The sequence below is a fragment of the Schistocerca nitens genome, chromosome 7 (genome assembly GCF_023898315.1).
Source record: "Schistocerca nitens isolate TAMUIC-IGC-003100 chromosome 7, iqSchNite1.1, whole genome shotgun sequence".
NCBI lineage: Eukaryota > Metazoa > Arthropoda > Insecta > Orthoptera > Acrididae > Schistocerca > Schistocerca nitens.
In genome coordinates this window covers 379,134,532-379,159,622 of record NC_064620.1, presented here as the reverse complement: position 1 = coordinate 379,159,622, position 25,091 = coordinate 379,134,532, and positions in this window count along the sequence as shown.

Below are 25,091 nucleotides of genomic sequence, written 5' to 3'. Positions count from 1 at the left end.
ATCTAGTGGTTATGAACTCTAGATTAAAACTGAAGAAACTGCAAAAAGGTGGGAATTTAAGGAGATGGGACCTGGATAAACTGACTAAACCAGAGGTTGTACAGAGTTTCAGGGTGAGCGTAAGGGAACAAATGGCAGGAATGGGGGAAAGAAATACAGTAGAAGAAGAATTGGTAGCATTGAGGGATGAAGTAGTCAGGGCAGCAGAGGATCAAGTAGGTAAAAAGACGAGGGCTAGTAGAAATCCTTGGGTAACAGAAGAAATATTGAATTTAATTGATGAAAGGAGAAAATATAGAAATGCAGTAAATGAAGCAGGCAAAAAGGAATACAAACGTCTCAAAAATGAGATCGACAGGAAGTGCAAAATGGCTAAGCAGGGATGGCTAGAGGACAAGTGTAAGGATGTAGAGGCTAGTCTCACTAGGGGTAAGATAGATACTGCCTACAGGAAAATTAAAGAGACCTTCGGAGAGTTGTGAACCACTTGTATGAATATCAAGAACTCAGATTGATACCCAGTTCTAAGCAAAGAAGGGAAGGCAGAAAGGTGGATGGAGTATATAGAGGGTCTATACAAGGGCGATGTACTTGAGGACAATATTATGGAAATGGAAGAGTTTTTTTTGTGGTGTTAGGGCGCACAACTTCAATGGTCATTAGCGCCCAGACTACGTTAAGAATGCACCGCGAGGTACAAGTTTAAAACAACAACTAAAAGCCGGCCGAAGTGGCCGTGCGGTTAAAGGCGCTGCAGTCTGGAACCGCGAGACCGCTACGGTCGCAGGTTCGAATCCTGCCTCGGGCATGGATGTTTGTGATGTCCTTAGGTTAGTTAGGTTTAACTAGTTCTAAGTTCTAGGGGACTAATGACTTCAGCAGTTGAGTCCCATAGTGCTCAGAGCCATTTGAACCATTTTAGCCAACAACTAAAAGGAAAAACACGATAAAAGACAGACTGACAGGCATAGGATTAAAAAAAACAGCATAATCAAATGTCCTTAGAGAGGTGTGTCAAGTTGATAAAACGAAGAACGCGAGCAGCTGCTCGTGGGTCATCCGCTAAAATGGCATCTAGAGTACATGGCAGGCCAAGATCAAGACGCAGTGTGTTAAAATCCGGACAGGACGTTAAAATGTGGCGGACCGTCAGCAATTGCCCACATGGGCAGAACGGCGCCGGCGCAGCCGTCAGCAGATGGCGATGGCTGAACCGGCAGTGTCCAATTCGTAACCGGGCCAAAACGACCTCCTCCCGCCGAGAAGGGCGGGAGGAGGACGTCCAAGCCGCGGGAAGAGGTTTCAAGGCCCGAAGCTTGTTGTCCGTAAGTGCGGCCCAATCGGCATGCCACAGCGATAAAATGCGCCGAGTGTGATTAAAACGCTGACACTGGTAGCAGCGCGTAGGTGTCGGGACATAGGGGCGAACAGAAATAACCTCGTAGCCCGCTTTGATGCGCGATGGCAGCTGAACACTATCGAAGGTCAAGAAAAGTGTCCGGGTCGGTACAAGGTCATTGTTGACCTTTTTCATGACCCTATGGACAGTCGTCACGCCCTGCTCAGCGAGGAAAGACTGAATCTCCTCGTCAGTCAATCCGTCGAGGGATCTAGTATAGACCACACCACGAGACGAATTCAAAGTTCGGTGAGCCTCCACCCGGACAGGGAACGTGTACAGGAGTGTGGCTCGAAGCAGTTTCTATGCCTGAAAGGCGCTCTCAGTTTCTAGTAACAAGGTACCATTACGCAACCTGGTACACGACTTGACAGTTCCGGCTATGGCATCTACGCCCTTCTGGATAACGAAAGGGTTGACAGAGGAGAAATCCTTTCCGTCCTCAGATCGAGAAACGACGAGGAACTGTGGGGCAGGCGGTAGTACTTTTGTCACTGGTGGTTGGTCATGTTTCCGTTTGTGGGCAGAAGTCGAGAGAGAAGAAGAAGAATCCATTGCGGAGGAATCCCCCATGATTGCCAGCGTCTCCGATGGCGCGCTCCTTCCTTATGGGGACCCTCTCAGAGGGCACTCCCGCCTTAGGTGAATGTTTACACCTCAGGTCACACCTCCCGAGAAACAGACGGAGGGACCAATCGGCATGGTCAGAAGGTATCAGCTCAGGCAATCACCCCTCCCCGGGCCTGGCCTTTACCAGGGGGGTACGTGCGTGCCTTACTTGTCTACCCAGGGCGGGGAATTACGCGTTACCCCGTCACCGGCTACGCGTGCGAACGCGTGTGTCGGCCTTAAGGCGCGCACAGGGAGGAAGGAAGAAGAGGAAAAGGAAGAGAGAGAGGACAGACTGTCTCAAACGCCGAGGCGGAGACCAGAGAAGGCAAGGAGAAGAAGGCAAGGAGAAGAAGGCAAGGAGAAGAAGGCAAGGAGAAGAAGGCAAGGGAAAGAGTAAGGAAGACAGTGAGATGGAGAAGAACAAAGAAAGGAACTAACCAAAGGAAGAAAGAAAAGAGAAGTGAAAAACCAAAAAGACCACAAATATAGGTCGTGGAACCGTCCGTCTCCGGACGCAGGCGCTAACTACCACCTTGAGGGGGATGGACTCCTTTTAGTCGCCTCTTACGACAGGCAGGAATACCTCGGGCCTATTCTAACCCCGGAACCGCAGGGGGAGAAATGGAAGAGGATTTAGATGAAGATGAAATGGGAGATACGATACTGCGTGAAGAGTTTGACAGAGCACTGAAAGACCAAAGTCGAAACAAGGCCCCCGGAGTAGACAACATTCCATTGGAACTACTGACGGCCTTGGGAGAGCCAGTCCTGACAAAACTCTACCATCTGGTGAGCAAGATGTATGAAACAGGCGAAATACCCTCGGACTTCAAGAAGAATATAATAATTCCAATCCCAAAGAAAGCAGGTGTTGACAGATGTGAGAATTACCCAACAATCAGTTTTATACGCCACAGCTGCAAAATACTAACACGAATTCTTTACAGACGAATGGAAAAACTAGTAGAAGCCGACCTCGGGGAAGATCAGTTTGGATTCCGTAGAAATACTGGAACACGTGAGGCAATACTGACCTTACGACTTATCTTAGAAGAAAGATTAAGGAAAGCGAAACCTACGTTTCTAGCATTTGTAGACTTAGAGAAAGCTTTCGGCAATATTGACTGGAATACTCTCTTTCAAATTCTAAAGGTGTCAGGGGTAAAATACAGGGAGCGAAAGGCTATTTACAATTTGTACAGAAACCAGATAGCAGTTATAAGAGTCGAGGGACATGAAAGGGAAGCAGTGGTTGGGAAGGGAGTAAGACAGGGTTGTAGCCTCTCCCCGATGTTATTCAATCTGTATATTGAGCAAGCAGTAAAGGAAACAAAAGAAAAATTCGGAGTAGGTATTAAAATCCATGGAGAAGAAATAAAAACTTTGAGGTTCGCCGATGACATTGTAATTCTCTCAGAGACAGCAAAGGACTTGCAAGAGCAGTTGAACGGAATGGATGGTGTCTTGAAGGGAGGGTATAAGATGAACATCAACAAAAGCAAAACGAGGATAATGGAATGTAGTCGAATTAAGTCCGGTGATGTTGAGGGTATTAGATTAGGAAATGAGACACTTAAAGTAGTAAAGGAGTTTTGCTATTTGGGGAGCAAAATAACTGATGATGGTCGAAGTAGAGAGGATATAAAATGTAGACTGGCAATGGCAAGGAAAGCGTTTCTGAAGAAGAGAAATTTGTTCACATCGAGTATAGATTTAAGTGTCAGGAAGTCTTTTCTGAAAGTATTTGTATGGAGTGTAGCCATGTATGGAAGTGAAACATGGACGATAAATAGTTTGGACAAGAAGAGAATAGAAGCTTTCGAAATGTGGTGCTACAGAAGAATGCTGAAGATTAGATGGGTAGATCACATAACTAATGAGGAGGTACTGAATAGGATTGGGGAGAAGAGGAGTTTGTGGCACAACTTGACCAGAAGAAGGGATCGGTTGGTAGGACATGTTCTGAGGCATCAAGGGATCACCAATTTAGTATTGGCGGGCAACGTGGAGGGTAAAAATCGTAGGGGGAGACCAAGAGATGCATACACTAAGCAGATTCAGAAGGATGTAGGTTGCAGTAAGTATTGGGAGATGAAGCTTGCACATGATAGAGTAGCATGGAGAGCTGCATCAAACCAGTCTCAGGACTGAAGACCACAACAACAACAACAACATGGCAAAAAGGCTGAACAAAGTTCAGTGTCTCAAAAATGGAAGAAAATTTTCGGAATTCCGCGATTTGAACACTTCATTACACTGCAAGAAAACGAGCAATTGCTGAGGGCAATAAATCGTGCTGCCAAGTGCCTAGTAACTATTAGTTTCCACACGTGGTTCGCCGTTTGAAAAAAGTCTCGGTTTGGTTAAAATACAGGAAGTGATCTGAATCAAATCATAACTGTTGTGAATTTAATAGCTGTACTATTCACAAGGAGAGCACTATAAATGAAAAGACGGTTTATCAAGCAGAGTCCGCTGCTGATGGATCGTCGTCGCTCTCGGCACGGACGGAACCAAAGTATCAATTCCAGCATTACTTCTGAGAATTATACGTGAACCTCAACGAAATGAAACATAAATCACTCCTGAATATTTGGCGACGTAAATTAAAAAATTTCCTCATAATTAACAAAATTTAATATGCCTTAACTTGGTGATACCAAGGTCTCGGCGGGATCCCATGTGCCACTTCTAAACAGTCGGCAGTTGTTGATTCTGCAGACCGTTTTTTTAATGTGATGGGGGTATGGGTGTCTCTTAAAGCTAGAGGGGGGAAAAGTGGGTTGATATATCTCTCTGGGGAAAGCTATCATGAAGGTATAAGACAGCCCAGAACACATGAAAATGTCTCTGCTCCCATGACTGATTGACTTAGCCACACGTAATAATAGATTCACACATTTCGGCCATTTTCTGCGGAAGCAGAGGGCACGAGGAAGATGCTGGTTGACACACAAAATAAATATATTTGCGCGCTGTGTATTCTCTTTCCAAGAGAGCAGACACGAAAGGCGCCATCTGTGAAGGTTATACAGGGTGGTTCATTGATCCTGACCGGGCCAAATATCTCACGAAATAAGCGTCAAACGAAAAAACTAATTAGAACGAAACTTGTCTAGCTTGAAGGGGGAAACCAGATGGTCCTATGGTAGGCCCGCTAGATGGCGCTGCCATAGGCCAAACGGATATCAACTGCGTTTTTCATAATAGGAACCCCCATTTTTTATTACATATTCGTGTAGTAAGTAAAGAAATATGAATCATTTAGTTGGACCACTTTTTTCGCTTTGTGATAAATGGCGCTGTAATAGTCACCATTTTAGACAAACATTTGGTAACAGGTAGGTTTTCTAAAATTAAAATACCGAACGTAGGTACGTTTGAACGTTTTATTTCGGTTGTTTCAATGTGATACATGTACCTTTGTGAACTTATCATTTCTGAGAACGCATGCTGTTACAGTGTGATTACCTGTAAATGCCACATTAATGCAATAAATGCTCAAAATGATGTCCGTCAACGTCAATGTGTTTGTGAATACGTGTAACGACATTCCTCACAACAGCGAGTAGTTCGCTTTCCGCAATGTTCGCACATGCGTTGACAATGCGCTGACGCATGTTGTCAGGCGTTGTCAGTCGATCACTATAGCAAATATCCTTCAACTTTCCACACAGAAAGAAATCCGGGGACGTCAGATCCGGTGAACGTCCGGGCCATGGTATGGTGCTTCGACGACCAATCCACCTGTCATGAAATATGCTATTCAATACCGCTTCAACCGCACGCGAGCTATGTGCCGAACATCCATCATGTTGGAAGTACATCGCCATTCTGTCATGCAGTGAAACATCTTGTAGAAACATCGGTAGAGCATTACGTAGGAAATGGATACATTGCACCATTTAGATTGCCATCGATGAAATGGGGGCCAATTATCCTTCCTCCCATAATGCCGCACCATACATTAACCCGCCAAGGACGCTCATGTTCCACTTGTCGCAGCCACCGTGGATTTTTCGTTGCCCAATAGTGAATATTATGCCAGTTTACGTTATCGCTGTTGGTGAATGACGCTTCGTCGCTAAATGGAACGCGTGCAAAAAATCTGTCATCGTCCCATAATTTCTCTCGTGCCCAGTGGCAGAACTGTACACGACTTTCAAAGTCATCACCATGCAATTCCTGGTGCATAGAAATATGGTACGGGTGCAATCGATGTTGATGTAGCATTCTCAACACCGAAGTTTTTGAGATTCAAAGTTGTTGAACTTCCATCAAAGCCATTGGTGAATGCAGTTTGCTCAGGAATCGCTAGACGAAGTCAACAATGAAGAAAAATTCCTTAAATTCTTCCTACGAAGTGATGACGTGGCTGTACTGATAGCATCGAAATTAACGTTTATGAATTTATCGACTTCACTATTCTTAAGAAAATAAAGCCCGCTGCTGACGGCATGTGGTCGCTCTCGGCGTTAGTAAAACAAAAGTACCGGTCTGAGCGTTACTCCTGAAAATTAACCGAAAAGCTCAACCACTCTCAAATACTCCCCGAAGCCGCTTTAGTGGAAGCATTCTGAATCGGAAACACAGAAATATACGTCGACAGGTGCGATCAAATGTGAAAACCATGCTTAGTGTTTTCTTAGATTTTGAAAACAAAGTGCAGCATGGGTACTTGTTGCAGTTTTTAACAATCAATTAATAGTATTACTTTCGAATTTTGTGAATCAATCCGCAAGAAAAAGCCGAGCAGATTTGTGGCCAAACATTTCATGGATTTTGCATATCTGTAACGCACCTGGACACATGAATTGCTTCTTCGTCAATTTTTGGCAAAAAAAAAAAAAAAAAACAAACAAACAAACAAACTTGTGATTTTGGTCCAGCTGCAATATTCACCGGATACGGCCTTTTGCGCATTTTTTCTGTTCGTAAAAGTAAACTTTAAACGACATTCGTATCAAAATCATAATTGAGATCAAAAATACGTTTCACAGAGCTAAGACATGTCCCAAAGAAAAAGTTCTAGATGCGTTTCGGGTACTGGAACGAACGGTGGGAAAAGTGTATAATTTCAAATGGTGACCACGAAAGTATGCTGAAAAGTAATGCATTCGAATTTCCTATGTGAAAACTACTAAAGCTCGTAAAAAAAAAGCTTTATTAACATTTTACATTCTTATTCTTCATGTTTACATACTTGCAGCGCTCTGACGCTGAGGACGTCGAATCGTAACGTGTAACAAAGCAGTGTATAACTTAACTATGTCGGTGTGTTAGAAGCAGATTTCTATAGCTGCGTTTCGAGTTGTAAGGGTTCGTTCACACGTGCTGCATCCTCTCTTTCAGCATGCCAGTGTCAGACCACACCCGAAAGCTGCGACGTGTGCAAAAATCCAATGCCATGGGTTCACCGTCACCGATCATTCTCCATATAGTCCGCACTTGATACAACTCTATTTTCATCCGTTTCCCAAAACTTAAAAGCATTACTTTTCAGCACAACCTACTGTTTCGGAGGGGAGAATATTGATGTAGATGAGAAATTGTAATTCTTTCCGAAAACATAAACTCCCGTTAATTTGTCAATACACGTATAGATTCTGACAAGTATGGCCCAAGTAGTCGGCTGTGGCTTAATAGTGGGAATCATCCCAGCATTTGTCTTTTCTAATTTAGGGAAACCACTGAAGCACTATATCAGGACCGTCGTATGGAAAATGGAGAGTCCATCCTCTGGAATATAAAGGCAGTCTATTAAAAACTTTTCAGCCTAGTTTTGTTTATCCCTTACGTACAATACTGTTTTGAATACTCATTTTTTGCAAAGAAGACGTTAGAGTTCATAAATTTCTCAATAACCATCACAGCACACCATGTGCTCAATGTACACACATTAATTCATAATGTAAAACCACAAACGCTGTATGTCGGTGTCAGGACCATCCCGAATCTTACATTTTGTTGCCTGGAACACTGAGAGTTAGCATCCTCCATAATGTTCTCAAACAGAGGTTAGGTGTTATTATTTTTCCATTACAGAGCTTTGTAAAAATATTTCCCACCATGATAACATTGCAGTGCAGATATGTAGTGTGAGATTACAGATATTTTATTATGTTTTCATCTGTTTATGGTTACAAGTTTTACTAAAACCCTGTCTGCGTTTTCGAAGTAATTCTTCATTGTATGAAATTTATTCTCACAGGTACGTATTAGATGCCTTTTTAATTTTTGTTTTCATAATATCGTTAATCACCTTCCTAAATTCTCGTCGTTTGAGACTGTATAATGTATAATAGGACGGCGTGTTGGGAAAAAGGACGGGAGCCGGCCGGTTGTGGTCGTGCTGTTCTAGGCGTTACAGTCTGGAGCCGAGCGACCGCTACGGTCGCAGGTTCGAATCTTGTCTAGGGCATGGATGTGTGTGATGTCTTTAGGTTAGTTAGGTTTAATTAGTTCGAAGTTCTAGGCGACTGATGACCTCAGAATAACAGTCGCATAGTGCTCAGAACCATTAGAACCAAAAAGGACGGGAAAATGATAGTAGCGAAGTAGATGTAGCAGTGCATCTATTATTAAGTTTTGTTGACACTGTGAACTGGATATATGCGATTTCTTGCTAAATTTTATTTATGTTATGGCTTCAGTCCCTAACATAAATAAAAAAGAATGTATTGTTGTTTATTTTCCATGTCCGGATGTCAAACCATTACTCCGTCGAATTAAATTCTTTGCCAATTCTGTTCTTTTACTCATTCATTTCTTCATGCAGTCATCGCGTTCTGTAGATTACATTCCAATATTCCTCCTTGAAGTTCCTAACTCAAGGCCTTCCAGTATCACCAAATAACGTATAAAAACTGAAAGAAGGTGCAAATGATTCGCTGAAAAATGACTTAAGAATATACTATGGCAGATTACAGGAAATGTGTCACTAATCATCGCATCATTCGGAAATTCAGTCACAGAATTTTGAAGTTAATGAGATACATGTTACTTGGCGTTCAGTCAAAAGATGTTTCAAATGGCTCTGAGCACTATGGGACTTAACATCTCAGGTCATCAGTCCCCTAGAACTTAGAACTACTTAAAGCTAACTAACATAAGGAAATCACACACATCCATGCCCGAAGCAGGATTCGAACCTGCGACCATAGCGATCGCGAGGTTTCACACTGAAGCGCCTAGAACCAATCGGCCACAACGACCGGCCTCAGTCAAAAGAAAGAGATACTTTCCTGCAAGGATGACTGCAGATCCACCCCAGAAAATTCGATCTCAGAACAGAGAATTCTGTTTCTCCTAGATTACGGAACTATGCCAGATAATAAAGAGACGGGGCTCTGCACGAAATGCAGCACCTAAATTCCATTAATGACCTAGGAAACTGCATGAGAATGCGAAGCAAATCGTGAACAACGTCAATATCAGTGTACCTGCTCTGATGTATGCAGAGAGTTGACTGTTGCAGTACAGTGGCAGAAACTGCACAATAACGGAATGAGAAAGGCAGAGTCTGAGATTGTTTGGCAAGCCTCAGCGAGATGAGTTAAACGAATTTTCTCAGGCGCTGTCTGTTCTCAACTTTCCATACATTATCAACCGCAAAAACAGGCGTATTTGTCTTGAAAAATGTTTTTACATACACACAAAAAAATGGTTCAAATGGCTCGGAGCACTATGGGACTTAACTGCTGTGGTCATCAGTCCCCTAAAACTTAGAACTAGTTAAACCTAACTAACTTAAGGACATCACACACATCCATGCCCGAGGCAGGATTCGAACCTGCGACCGTAGCGGTCGCGCGGTTCCAGACTGTAGCGCCTAGAACCGCTCGGCCACTGAGGCCGGCACACACACACACACACACACACACACACACACACACACACACACACACACACACACACAAGGGCGGGCGCGCACGCGAAATACGAAAGGAGTTCATAAGAACCACTTCTGGTGAGCAGATAATGGTAAAGAGAGTGCAGGGATCATGAAAAACGTAGTCGATATTACAATGGCAATTCTTTCAGAGTCTCCAGTTTATCCCCGTAGCTAGTAGTACATATATTACTGATTGGAAACCAAGCTGAGTTTCTTTTACTTTTTTATTTTTTATTTATTTATGATTGTGTTGCTTCTGCTTGCGATATAAACTGACAGTGAAATAGTGTCATGCTCAATTCTGAACAAATGTTGTGTCTAAATGAATAGTCATATCTTTACAAATGTTGTGTCTAAATGAATAGTCATATCTTTACATATTGTTGTTCTTTTCTCTCTATGAAACAGAAAGTTAAAATTACTTTACAAGTGGTCATACCGCTTCTTGTCAAATGCAAATTCGATTGACGATTTTAATATCTTAATCATCTCAAAAAAAAAAAAATTAAGTTACGTAAATACTTGTTTTTTAAATTTGAAGGTACACACTGAAATCCGTGCGCCACAATACCGAAGCACATTGCTAGAAGGGCCAAAGGAAAATAGCAAAGCCCATTTTAGAGTGAGATATGGTGTAGTAATAGGTTTATTTCATGTGAAATGGGACAACGCTGTAATAATTCACGATGAGGTTATGAAATCGTGCGGTATCAGTGCACTACCAATGACCACTAAGACGCCAATGGAAACGTGGCAGCCAATGCAGATCGCCGTAACGAGTGCTTGGCATACCAGTACGATACCGAGGCAAAGGAGCAAAGTAAAAATTGGACATTTAAGATTCCCCACGACAGAGAGAAAACATGGTTCAAATGGCTCTGAGCACTATGGGACTTAACATCTGTGATCATCAGTCCCATAGAACTTAGAACTACTTAAACCTAAGTAACATAAGGACATCACATAACGCCCAGTCATCACGAGGCAGAGAAAATCCCTGACCCCGCCGGGACGACAAAGAGAGGAGAAGGCCCATTTACCACATCCGGAACCGCGCTGCTGCGACGGTCACAGGTTTGAATCATGCCTTGGGCATGGATGTATACGATGTCCTTAGGTTAGTTAGGTCTAAGTAGTTTTAAGTCTAGGGGCTGATGACCTCAGACGTTGAGTCCCATTGTGCTTAGAGTCATTTGAACCATTTTGAACCATTTATCATCGGGTAAGGTGATGTTGATTGCTTTACTCTCCTAAGTTACAGAGCGGAACAGGTGCATATGAACGAAATCTCCTGATGAGGTTTTGAGAGGTTGTCAAGGCGAAACGCCGCAGGAAGCTCTCGTAAAAGTTTTGGTGGAGGGAGGGAATTTGGGGGAGGGGGGGGGGGCAGGAGTGTAAATTCTTCTCCACAACGCCTCTGCCCCATTTGTAGAGGACAGAGTCTCACATGCTGCACCCCTGGGTTATCAAAGTTAGCCACACCCTCTATTCTACAGACAGTGTGAATTTTCCCTCTGATGAAGAGGTGAAGCCGCGCGGTCTGAGGCGCCTTGTCACGGTCCGTGCGGCTTCCCCCGTCGGAGGTTCGAGTCCTCCCTCGGGCATGGGTGTGTGTGTTGCCCATATCGTAAGTTAGTTTAAGTTAGATTAAGTAGTGTGTAGGCTTAGCGACCGACGACTTCAGCAATTTGGTCCCATGACGGCTTTGCACAAATTTCCAAATTTTTAGGAAGAGGTGACATTGGAGGCGAAATGTTTCATGAACAGCCGAATACTTAAACTTCACAACTCCAACAACAAGGTCTTCCCTAAACAAGTGTCGCACTGGACAATAAGTATCTATGAAGGATCGAATTTCATGGCTGCAGTAGGAATGGCGGTTATCGCTAACGCAGCCTGTGTTTGGTTTTGTCTTTATCGCCAGTTTAAGCTGGCAGTTAAAGCACTCAAAGTAACTTATTTGTGAAATAACCAATTTTCGGTACTTTACTCGTATTATTTCGGGTAATAAAAGTAGGAATCGAAAAATGTTGAAAAATATTAACTCACTCAGTTTCAAGATACACAGAATCAATATATTAAAGAGGTACATAAAACAACTAAGTATGTCCACTGTTCGTTGTTTTCTCGAAGAGTGATAAGTGGTTGAATAGTACAATAAATTACTAGCATTTCCAATTGATTCTAATTTTCTGAAACTGTGCTCAAGAAACATGTTGTAATCAAGGTTCATAATATTTGGCCATTACGAATAGTTAATGCTAAAGGGTGACAACGGAGGTTGTAGATCTTTTGTTTTCATGTTAATTTGTCAGGTTAAATGGGCCACAAGTTGAAAGGCAGCAGATCAGCTACTTTCTAGTCGTAGTGTATTCTATCAATGATATGTTGTTATGTTTTTAATTTATTACTGTTACCATAATTTTCTTCCTTTTTTATTGCTAAAAAATGGCAGACTAGTCTTTTATCTTTTAAAGCAATGAAGCATTGTAACTGCCTACCACCTCACTTCGTAAAAATATTTCCAAACTAGTCTTGGTGCCTTTCTGCATTACAACGGACGTCCGGCGACCACAGCGAGTAACTGCCGTATAGCCCTGGTGGGCGAAGTCTTGCGCTCTGCACGTACGCGAACACGATGCACAACAGTAGGGACATTATTGTCTCAACAATGATGCGCAGGTTCTTAAGCCACGTCTTCGCTGCTTGTGTCTGTCGGCATTATCATTAAAATAGCACTGATCGCTTTTCCCATTTATGTAATAACACAATATTTAAAACCAATGCAAATTTTGCCAATAAAAATTAATCGTTTTTTTAAAGGTTTATTCAGAAACGAATAATTTGAGGACTGCTGCTGTGGCTAATTGATAAATGGGTGGGTGTTTTTACTGGAAAAGACACCTGTTATAGCCAAGACAGTGCGATACCGAAAAATACTGGTTATTCAGAAATAAAATACCGATATCGCTTTTAACCGGTCGGTTTTTCCCATCCCTAATTGGCAGATTGAATTTTTCAAAGTGACAATTAAAATGCCATTACTACCCATCGTAATAGTACTGAAATTTACTATTTGCGATGTTTAAGTGTCTACAACAATGTTTAAGAAGATTATAAGGCTGCTTGTTTTAGATGACAAGCAGGGACCTTTGATCAGAGTGTATGACAGTTTCCTGGAATATAGCCACTTTATAACTAATCAACACGTGTTCGGGGTGACTTTGCATCCAGATGATACACTCTGAATGGTCAAAAACGTGTAGAGAAATATGTCTGTAGATCGTGGCTGTACTAAACTGTTGATACAAATGTTTCTAATGTACTCTTTTTTTGCCACTGTTTCGCACCAAATATTACTGCTTTGTTTTAGAAATTACCAGAGCAGTGAAACTGGAAAACAAGAAACTTTTTCCGCATTGAATTAAAACTCGAGGCTATGAATTCTCAGAAACGTTAAAAAACCTGCTCTGAGCTCCCAAATAAGCTTTGAGGAAAAATGAACAATAATTTTATGATTTTGGAGCTCAGAACAGTTTTTAATCGGTTTTTCACTTTATTGAGCTTACATACACACTTAACGTGCGTTTAAAACAATCTATGATTATCGCGACATCTAGCCAGCAAGCAAAACCGGTGCCTTATATGTGAGTTTCCTGCATTTAAACGATCAAGGTGTTTCTGAGGATTTTATTACTTCTATCATCGTTCCTATTGCAGTAGTCTTTTTATTGTATGTTTAATTCCACTCTTGCCATTACTGCCAATACGGGGTGTTTCACATGCGGCGCGCCAGCTATTTTCGGCACTGAGTGCGGTGGCGGAGGACGGCTCTGATGGCCGCAAACGCTCCAGCCCATTTCCCGGACTTAGCAGGTGGAATACCTGTTTTGTCCCAATCAGACGAGTTAGGAGCTGTCTTGGAGATTTGTGCTACCTTATAAAGCAACGGTAGTGTACCGACCGACCAATTCAGATTTTGATTAATTTCACAGGCATATAGTATTTCCTAAAACACATCATCCATTGACTGTGGAAATGATTTATTTTAAACAGATGTAGTTTTGGCCTCATTATCAAGTGGTATACAACAAACTACTGTGCTTTAGCATAAGTCTTATATTAAAAATCCTCCGACACGTCATCCTAGCAGCTGAGCCCTGTAAGAATTTTAATATCTTCAACATAAATCCCAATAAACCACTGCTCTTATACACTCACTACTACTAAAGCCCAATCATACAAAGCAATGGAATTTTGCTCTCCGTTAAATATTTGAATACTTTCCTTTACTTATCATGCATTGTTTCAGCCTCGTCTCCATATGTGAGTTAGACTGCGTGTAGTCGCGTACTACTGACGTCGGTGCTGGCTCAATGTCTATCTTGGCTACGATAATGCCTACAGTACGCTGTTATAGACGCTACTTTGTTATTCTTTATGTGACCTAGTCCTGCATTACTCCTAATGAACACTTGATTTATAACCGTGTAACCGCCCGGGGTAGCCGCGCGGTCTGAAGGCGCCTCGTCACGGTTCACGCGGCTTCCCCCGTCGGAGATTCGGGTCCTCCTTCGGGCATGTGTGTGTGTGTGTGTGTGTGTGTGTGTGTGTGTGTGTGTGTGTGTGTGTGTGTGTGTGTGTGTGTGTGTGTGTTGTCCTTAGCGTAAGTTAGATTAAGTAGTGTGTAAGCCTAGGGACCGATGGCCCATAGGAACTAATCACAAATTTCTCAATTTCTATAACTGTGTTCTCCTCTGTTCTTGCTGCCACTCCACATCACTAATCCCACTATCTATAACCTGAACCTATCAACAACTCTTTTTAAATTCTGTGGCTTCCCTGCCGGGTTAAGGGTCTTAAGCTCCATGATGCAACTCGTAGAATATCATATTTGTTTTTCCCGACAATTACATCCTCCTAACTAGTTCATGCCCGTATATCAGAATTGTGAACTATTTTACCCCCTGAATAATTTAACCAAAGGGATTCCTGCATTGTTTAATCAGAACGGAACACTATACATTTGGGAAAAATAACGGCTATAGTTCCTCCTAGCTCTCAGTCGATCGCAGTATAAAACTGGCAAGTCGATCTTGCCCACCGTTACAAGGGCAGATTAGTCAATCATTCAGACTCTTGTCCCTGCAACAATCGATAAGACTACTGCCCCTTTTCAGGTACAACGGGTTTGTCTAACCTCTCCACACTTACCCTTCCGTTGTGGTTAAGCATACGGTACCACCTCGACAAGGTCCATAGGAGACTGTTAAAAAACAATTTATGATATTCCCAACATGGCTAAAGAGGATCAATATGTGATGTACCGTGAGACAGAGGCGTGTTTAGTCACATGAAAAGCTGAATTACTGCAGATTTTACAATAACATATGAATGCTTATTTCTTTGGCTTCTCTGGACATGTGACCTTAGCTTTATTATTTAGGGGGTCGAAGAACACTTAACGCTGACAATTCTTTTTAACGGCCTTTTCCAGTAGCGTCACTGTACAGCCTTGGATAGAGCGGATTTCGCACTTAACCTCAACCCAGACGGAATCTGTGTAACCCATTTGTCTGCAACTAGATTACCCAAGTGGAAGTGTGAGAGCGTTTTCGTGATGCTTGCGGATCGTGTAACTGAGGCGGGACATGAGTGCGAGCCCTGTAGTCACCTAGCCGGAGTTGTGAAACCGCCTAAAACTGAAAAATGGCTCAAATGGCTCTGAGCACTATGGGACTCAACTGCTGAGGTCATTAGTCCCCTAGAACTTAGAACTAGTTAAACCTAACTAACCTAAGGACATCACAAACATCCATGCCCGAGGCAGGATTCGAACCTGCGACCGTAGCGGTCTTGCGGTGCCTTTAACCGCACGGCCACTTCGGCCGGCCCCTAAAACTGAGACCCAGGCTGGACGGCACACGAGCCCTCGTCATTAATCCTCCGGGAGGATTCGATCCGGGGCCCACAAACCCGCACGAATCCCGGAAGCGGCGTGCTAACGTGAGCGGGTGCAGTGAACGCTGGATGGTGTACATCAGTTCGTGTGCCACACAAGCCATCGGAGAAAATGTCATTCATGTTACGCGGTGTAATATTAACAACTGCAAGCGTAACGCAACACACACGTTGTTCAGCACACGAGTGTATTCAAATTTGACGTTTGAACTAATTTAGGTATGTATGCTGTGCTTTTAGAAACAGGAAAGTACAATCATCATTCTAGGAGATTGCCAGCAATTTTGAAAACTAGAAAGTATTACGCAGGTAGCCCATTCTGCTGTTCTCATTTGCAGTTCTCATGTGGTCATGTGTGGAATTCGTGGCGAGGTGCATCAGAGCAGTCAGAAGAGTGGTAACTCAAAAACAAAAGAAAAAATGTTATTACCGTACTGGCTATTCTAACTAATATAATAGTTCCGCCCTCGCTTCTGGAGTCTATTTAGATATGTCATTTTCTCTCTTGTCGTCGAATTAAATGACAATGGAAGGTTTGAAGTTATTGTACAAAAGACGTATAGTAAGTAATGCAACGCACTTTTTTCTCTACCTATTTCGGTTGACGAAATGTGGCATTTGTTGTAGGACATCGTAGAATGTTCCCGCTTCAGCCTCTAGAGTTTCGTGAAGTTCCGATAGGTGCTGACGGTTTACATAGACTCCAAAATAGCGTATGGAACGGAGGTGAGTTCCAAGCAGAGAGCTGTTACTTTCTTTTGGTGCAAAACCAGGGCAACGCAGATATTCATATGTGGTTGCGCTTCTGTGGAGACCTGGAAGTGAGCAAAAGCACGGTGAGTCGTTGGGCGCGGCGCCTATCCACATTGCTGCAAGGTCCCGCAAATACGTCCCATAGCCCGTGCGCCAGCGGCCTCACACAGCTGTGCTCTTGCAGTGTTACAACGTGTGACACACTTATTCGAGGTGACTGACAGATCACAACCGCATAATTGGGCCTCTCTATTGGGAGTGCCGACAGACTCGTCCACCAGTTGAGAAACACAAAGGTGCCTGCACACTGGTTCTTCGCCAGCAAACAGAAGACAACGAAGAGCAACGAAGGATCATTTGTTCATAATTACTTAAGCGTTACGAGGCTGATCGGAACAATTTTTTTCGTACATCTTCATAGCCGATGAAACATGGGTTCATCACTTCGAACGGGAAACAAAACGTCGATCCATTGAGAGAAGCCATACCACCTCTCCCTTGAACAAAAAGGTTAAAGCCGCACCCTCGACCGGTAAAGTCATAACGACCGTCTTCTGCAACTCTCGAGAGGTTATTCTGTTTGAAAGTGTCTCCGACGGTGCAACGATCACCTTTGAAGTATGCTGTGCTACCCTCAGGAAACTGAAGAAACGACTTCAGCGTGTTCGTCTCCACAAAACTGGAAACAAACTTACTCTTCTCCATGACAACGCAAGGCCACATACTAGTCCATCCACCTGAGAAGAGCTCATGAAAATCCATTGGTTGGATCGTTCTTCTTCGTCTACCCTATAGTCCGGATCTCGCAGTTCTTGACTTTCGTCTGTTTTGTCCAATGAAAGATGCACTTGCGCGGGAAACAGTATGCGCGTGACGGTGAGGTTATTGATGCAACAAGACGTTGACTCTAATGTCGACCAGTAGACTGGTACCATGCAAACATACAGATCCTCCCTGGCGCTTTCAACTGATATATGTTGAAAAGTAGACTGAAAGCGAAAGAGTCGAGAGTAACATGGTGCATTGGAATCATGAATAAAACCAACCTGTTTTCAGAAAACAGATCTTTTGCATCGTAGTTACTGAACTACTCTTGTAAAAAGAGGAACAGAAGAGGAGGAGGAGGAGGATATTAGTGTTTAACGTCCCGTCGACAACGAGGTCATTAGAGACGGAGCGCAAGCTCGGGTGAGGGAAGGATGGGGAAGGAAATCGGCCGTGCCCTTTCAAACGAACCATCCCGGCATTTGCCTGAAGCGATTTAGGGAAATCACGGAAAACCTAAATCAGGATGGCCGGAGACGGGATTGAACCGTCGTCCTCCCGAATGCGAGTCCAGACCTCGCTCAGTCAGGAAGAGAAGAAAAACAGAAATTATAGAGTAGTGCAGTGGGTACTGTTCCGATTAAAAATTTTGCGTTACCATGACGGACTGACTGCACTACACAAGCCTTGCTATGTTGGAGACTGATATCCGGTTTTAGCAAGATATCCGTGTCCTTGTTTACGGAGGAAGCATTTTAAAACAATTCGAAAACTTTCCCAGTCTTAACTAAATTCGAATCCTTTAGATTCCCTGTGTGCGCAGCGACCGTTGAGAATTTCAGTATTAAGAAAAGGACAGCGATCAGTCGCAAAATCCGTCGTTTACTGGAGCAGATTTAGGTTTTGACTACTAAACTCCAGTGGAAGACTCTGTAGGAGAGACGCTCAGTAGCTCGCTACGGGCTTTTGTTGAAGTTTCGAGAACATACCTTCACCGAAGAGTCAAGCAGTATATTGCCCCCTCCTACGTATATCTCGCGAAGAGACCATGAGGATAAAATCAGAGAGATTAGAGCCCACACAGAAGCATACAGACAATCCTTCTTTCCACGAACAATACGAGACTGGAATAGATGGGAGAACCGATAGAGGTACTCAAGGTACCCTCCGCCACACACCGTCAGGTGGCTTGCGGAGTATGGATGTGGATGTAGATGTTGAGTACATAGTCATCATCGGTGTGGTTGCCAACAGGCCTTCTAAGATACTGTCCATTCCGTTCAAGTGCTCTACCCTTTGCTGTTGCTAACAGAACTACGTCATCGGCAAACCTCAAAGATTTTATTTCTTCTCTCAGAACTTTAATTCCGGCTACATATTTTCCCTTTGTTTCCTTACTGCTTGCTCAATGTACAGATTTAATAAGGTCGGGGATGGGTTACATTTATCTCTCACTCCCTTCTCAATCACTGCTTCACTGCCTGCGGCAGTAATGGTATACGAACTGCCAGATGAATTGTGGAGGAGCTCAAGCTGTCTCAAGCAGTAAACTGGAAATGTGGAATTTCGGCCTCCAGGGAAGAAACATAGCCTGTCAAAACGATTAACAGCAATGAACAAATTCGGTCAAGATTTTTCGAATTTTAGAAAGAATGAGAGAGGCGAGTTCCCCACGGCAGTGAAATTGCTCACTGTTCAGCGTGAGGCTACTGGGTTTGAAGAAAGTGCAACGTGAAGCAAAAGAATATTGAAGGACATCGGATTTAAAAAAGCGAAATCTAATGACGGACGGAAATTTTTTACGGATTTAAGTGAATAGTGCTGCCGCTAGGACGACATTTCTAAGGATAATGCATGAAGTCAGATCAAAAGGAATACCAACTGTGTATCGCTGGGACCAGACATGCGTAAATCAAAACCACACTAGAAATTTTATTTGGCATACAACAGACGGACAAGGCGGCTTGAAAGTTCCAGTGGGGAAAGCAGGGCGTCTTATAATATGCCACGCCTGTTCCAGTACTACCGGATTTGTGTATCAAAGTAAACTTCAATTCCAATGAAAATCTAAAATCAACTCAGACTGCCATTCTGAAATGAATGGAGAAATAATTCGAGAACGGCTGCAGAATCAGCAGTTGCCTTATTTGCATCCAGGCTCTCTCACTGTTATGGACAATGCTGGCTGTTACTATTATCGACAGCCCTCCTACTAACAATACAAAGAACAGTAATATTCTTTCATGAGTGCGAAGTAATAATATATGCAGCCCCGCACCTACGATATTTCGGAGCAAAAACTTGATAGTGCCGAGCGTCTGTGATAGGACGTCAAAAACTTAAAAAAAACTGTTTTTAAAAATCTGTCTATTTTGTAGCGCACACCTTTCTAAAGAGTTTAATGTATAAAACATATATGCTCGAGGAACAGTAAGACATGTTTTTTGGTCTTAAGTGTGTCAAAGTGTAGTGCCACGCTTCTTCACACAGCATTCATCTATTGCACGGCACTGTTCTTCGCTCTGTGTAGTTCAAACGAGTATGATTTGTAACTGATGCCGTCAAACCAATATTCAGGACAGTGGAAATTAAAATGTCCTGTGGTGCCTCTCCTGCTTCGAGTCGTCCGGCTCTTCAGAAAATATGGACGCTTTAGCTAATAAATTTCTCTTTTGTGTGACATAAAATAATAGGAAACATAAAACCAATAAAGACTAGAAACAAGCAAGTCAGTATAATTTGTTCAGTTCTTAGGCCCCAGCATTACTTTCTCTCTAATCCTGCTGCAACTTTACACGGCGTGATTTCCTTTCTGCGAAAGAATCTATTAAATCATCAAAGTTCGTCAAATGATTTGCTACATGAAAGATCAAAATGTCGTTGTCTAATACCGAAAAAGCTGTTAATACAAATAGTGCCCAAGACTAATGAAATTTCTCGATTTGATTAGGTATATTTCGTTAGTACTGATAGATAAAACGAAATAGGTCCTTCTAATATTACAGCAATTGTAACAGACGCCCAATAAGCGAGGCTGTTTTGGCACAATTGGTCATTCACTATGCTCGCATTCAAAAAAATCAACTTATGATTCGCTTTGTGCAACAAGATTTTTTCCTTCCAGCATATGAATTTGGCGCCCCCTGAAATCGTCGGCCGCGGAAGATACCCCGGTTTGCCCCTACCCCCTCCCCCCCCTCTTAGATCCGGGCCGATATATACGACATATTAAAACACAAACAAGAGCAGATGTGTTGGAGTTTGTTAAGATTGAAAAAGGCAGCGGTAAAAAAAAATTAATAAACTGATTCCACAGCTCTGCAATATGGTCACGGGGTGGTACGAGTACCTCATTATCGTTACCTTCATAATCCAACAAAGCTAGTATGGACACAGACGAGGAGATATTTGGCAGATGAAAATATTACGTTTAATGTAGCCGACACTGAATTACTTTACCCCGAATCAATAGACAAAATCACCGATTCTGAATGGGAAGCATGCGTACGTCTCACTTAAAAGCTTCGTGAAGATTACCAGAAAGAAGCTTTTAAAGCCGAAATAACGAATTCTTTAACTGTCAGTCAGGCACGTGAATGGATGTAAGTTTATTTTGCAAATTTCATGAAACATTTCCTTTCTTGTCAAGCTGTCTGTGGCGTAGAAAGTAGTTCAGAGCATAATCTGTCCTTTAACAGATATTTTATTTTACTTTTGTCGCTATTCTGACTACGGCACAATGTAGTTGAAACTGCTGTTCATGCTGCAGTGGGTATTTTCGAATAGATTTCGAGGTTTCGTCAACAAAGTGCAAACGAAGATGTAATTAGTTCTTTAAGGCGCAATTTACCATAGAATAGACTCTCAGTGAGACAATCCATTGGTTTCTCAAATGGTTCAAATGGCTCTGAGCACTGTGGGACTTAACATCTGCGGTCATCAGTCCCCTAGAACTTATAACTACTTAAACCAAACTAACCTAAGGACATCACACACATCCACGCCCGAGGCAGGATTCGAACCTGATCTGTCAAAACCGGTCATCATCAAAAAGGTTTAGAAGCGATCTTGGAGTACCAGTTTATTTCAGAATAATGTAAAGGATTTTCTTTCGTATGATTATATTAACTTCGTTTCCTATTGTGCAGAGAGAAATCGTTTGCTGATGTGCGAAAAAGAATTTCTGATATATGCTCTATGTAGTGAGGAGGTAAAGCGCTGTGAATATACAGCCGACAACTTTACGCCTTGCGTGAGGGAGCCTCAGTTTTATCGGCGCTCGCCAGGTGGGGGCGCACATCGCTCACACGTCAGCCGCAGGCGTCGCTTGTGGCGGGCGTCTGCATACTGGAAGACGTGCGAGGCTTTGGAAGGCGCGGAATTGGGTGTCGAGTCCCCGTCATCCGGGCTGGAGCACCTGCAGCCGCTCCTGGGCCGCCGGCAACGCAATAACTAATCTCCAACGCCTCGCGCGCGCTGCTGTTAGCAGCGCTGTAGCGGCATGGACGTATGCGCCTCGAGACGTATTGCAGTTTCACGAGGAATACTGTACACAGATCACTCAAAGCTTCTGCAGTCGCTGACAGAGCAAATTCACACAAGAAACACTTTAGGAAGATTACTTAAAAAGCAGACAAGAGTCTTAGTTTTCGCACTGGGGAAGCAGCAAATTTGTTACTATCACACAGTAAATTTTAGCATGTAATGTACTGTAACAGTCACGTATTTTTTGTTAATGTCAGCCATGATGAAGTGTGGGCCCAATTAGATAAGGACCTAATATAAAAATTTACATTCCAGTTACATTTGTACTAACGAGCAGAACACATTCCAACTGCCATAATCCGATTTCCCAAAAACTTCGTTCAGTGGAAGAAGAGTTAATTAGGGTACATGTGTCTTGGCTTATCCGTAGATAGTGATCCGTTGATACTTGGTAAAGTTTTTCAAGTATTTTCTAGGTACTTTATATATCTTTTACCGCGCAATATGCTAAGACGAAATGTTAGCACAGTTGTTAGGTTCATGGCTTCTTAATTTTGCGTCCCATGTTCGAAACACGATTATTAAAAATGGTTCAAATGGCTCTCAGCACTATGGACTAAACTTCTGAGGTCATCAGTCCCCTAGAAATGGCTCTGAGCACTATGGGACTCAACTGCTGTGGTCATAAGTCCCCTAGAACTTAGAACTACTTAAACCTAACTAACTTAAGGACAGCACACAACACCCAGCCATCACGAGGCAGAGAAAATCCCTGACCCCGCCGGGAATCGAACCCGGGAACCCGGGCGTGGGAAGCGAGAACTCAGTCCCCTAGAACTTAGAACTACTTAAACCTAACTAACCTAAGGACATCACACTCATCCATGCCCGAGGCAGGATTCGAACCTGCGACCGTAGCGGTTTCGCGTTTCCAGACACTAGCGCCTAGATCCACTTGGCCACCCCGGACGGCCATGATTATTACTTTTATTTCCTGCTTTTCCATTTATATATGCATGTCCGTAAAAAATCATTATAGGAATTTCTTCCAGTGTATACTGATATAACATTGTTCTTAGCCGTCTACTAATTGTATGTCAGACAAATGAATTAAAAAAAAAGAATGACAAAATTATTTGAAATTGTTTTCGGTGAAGGTCCTGTAGTGTGTCTTGATTCACAAAAAACTGCAGCCATCAGTTTTCGGAAAAGTGGTTCGTTGTGCACGGTTTGCTGGAAATTACTTCCAGTGCTCGAAATCTTCAACATTGTTAACGTTGTTTCTTTAGGGAGTGAGATTCATACGATGAAATATCACTGTGGCGATTCTACCTTCACCCAATGTTCGTGGTGTTCGGAATATATGTGTTTCGGATGTTTCTACGATAGGTATGATCCAAAGGAATGAATCAAATCTCCCTGAAAAATAAACACATGAATAAACTATAAGGATTAATATAAGATCTGGTGCAAGAATGAAATATCATAATATGGGAATTTAAAAGAATGGTAGTCCCTCAACACCATACACACGTATGTTACATAATAAGTGTGTGACACTTATTGCGAAACCCAGTTGTAATTTTACAATTAACACAACGGCGTGTAGTAACCTTCTACGGAGATTGGTTGACAAATGAAAAAATAAAAATAAAATTAAGAAATAAACAAAATTAATAATCGGCTTTTTAACACTAGACGCAAAATGAAAAAACCTCGATGCTAACAACTAAGCCGTCATTTCGTCTGAGAATATGCCGCGGTGCGAGGCACATAAAGTACCTCGAAAATACCTGAGAAACTTTGACTTTCGTTTGTTTCAGAAACGATAATCTACGGGTAGGCCGAGACACGTATTCACTTGTTATGAATCCGCTTCCATCGAGCGAAGTTTCTAAGAAATCGGGTGATGCCACCTGCCGTGTTCTCGTCGTAAGTAAGACGACATTTCATACTGATGCCAACGTCGGCTTGTAACCGAAGATTCGCAGTTATCTGACAAATAAGAGAAGCTCTCGAAGTAATTAATGGACTACAGCATGGCCAGACAGGATGGCAACGGATTACCGCTGGTCTGGCTGCCAGTGATGCCAGTCCATCGGACCGCGTATGTTCACGAAGCAGAATCTCCGAATGACCCGTGTCTGGGGCTACAAGCGGCCACAAGAGAAATGCCTTGCTGCATTAACGTCTCGCTGTGGGAAAGCACTGTCCACAGGTACAAGCGGCCAGTGCGCTACTGTCTACCGATCACCTGCTAAGAGTATCAGAGGCAATGGCCTAATGAGCAGACGCCCCTCTGTAGCAATATTTGGTTCGAATTGTCGAATGGCACACCATGTAAGTAGGCTGTTTAGGTTTTTATATTGGTAACGCCACGTAGCGCTCTGTATGAAAATCACTGGCTGTGATGTTGCAGGCTGTGGCTGGGTGGCAGTGTTGTAATATTCGCTATTGTAGTGTTGGGCAGTTGGCTGCTAACCGCGCGTAGCGTTGCGCAGTTGGAGGTGAGCCGCCAGCAGTGGTGGATGTGGGGAAGTGAGATGGCGGATTTTTGAGAGCGGATGATCTGGACATGTGTCCACCAGAGACAAAAAATTTGTAAGACTGGATGTCATGAACTGATATACATATTATGACTTTTGAACACTATTAAGGTAAATACATTGTTTGTTGTCTATCAAAATCTTTCATTTGCTAACTATGCCTATCAGTAGTTAGTGCCTTCAGTAGTTAAAATCTTTTATTTAGCTGGTAGTAGTGGTGCTCACTGTATTGCAGTAGTTCTAGTAACGAAGATTTTTGTAAGTGATTTGTGGAAGGTATAGGTTAATGTTAGTCAGGTCCATCCTTTTGTAAGGATTATTGAAAGTCAGATTGCGTTGGGGTAAAAAATATTGTGTGTCAGTTTAAGCACAGTCATGTATAATTTTTCTAAGGGGACGTTTCAACCAGAATGTGATGTCAGTAGCCACCTAACAACCGAAATAATCTGTGTATGGGTGAGTGCCATCACCTTAATCCAGAAGTTAGTCGCTCTGAAGCGGGTCGCTGCAACTGAAATGTAAGCATTTTAGTTTGCATAGTGTTCCATAATATGCGGGTTAATAGCCACATATATTCCTTCTGTGTCCGGTTGGCGACTGAACAACACAAATTATGGGCAGATGGCGCTTCGTATTAAATACCGTAAGGAAATACCAAAAACTCTCCAAAGTTTTT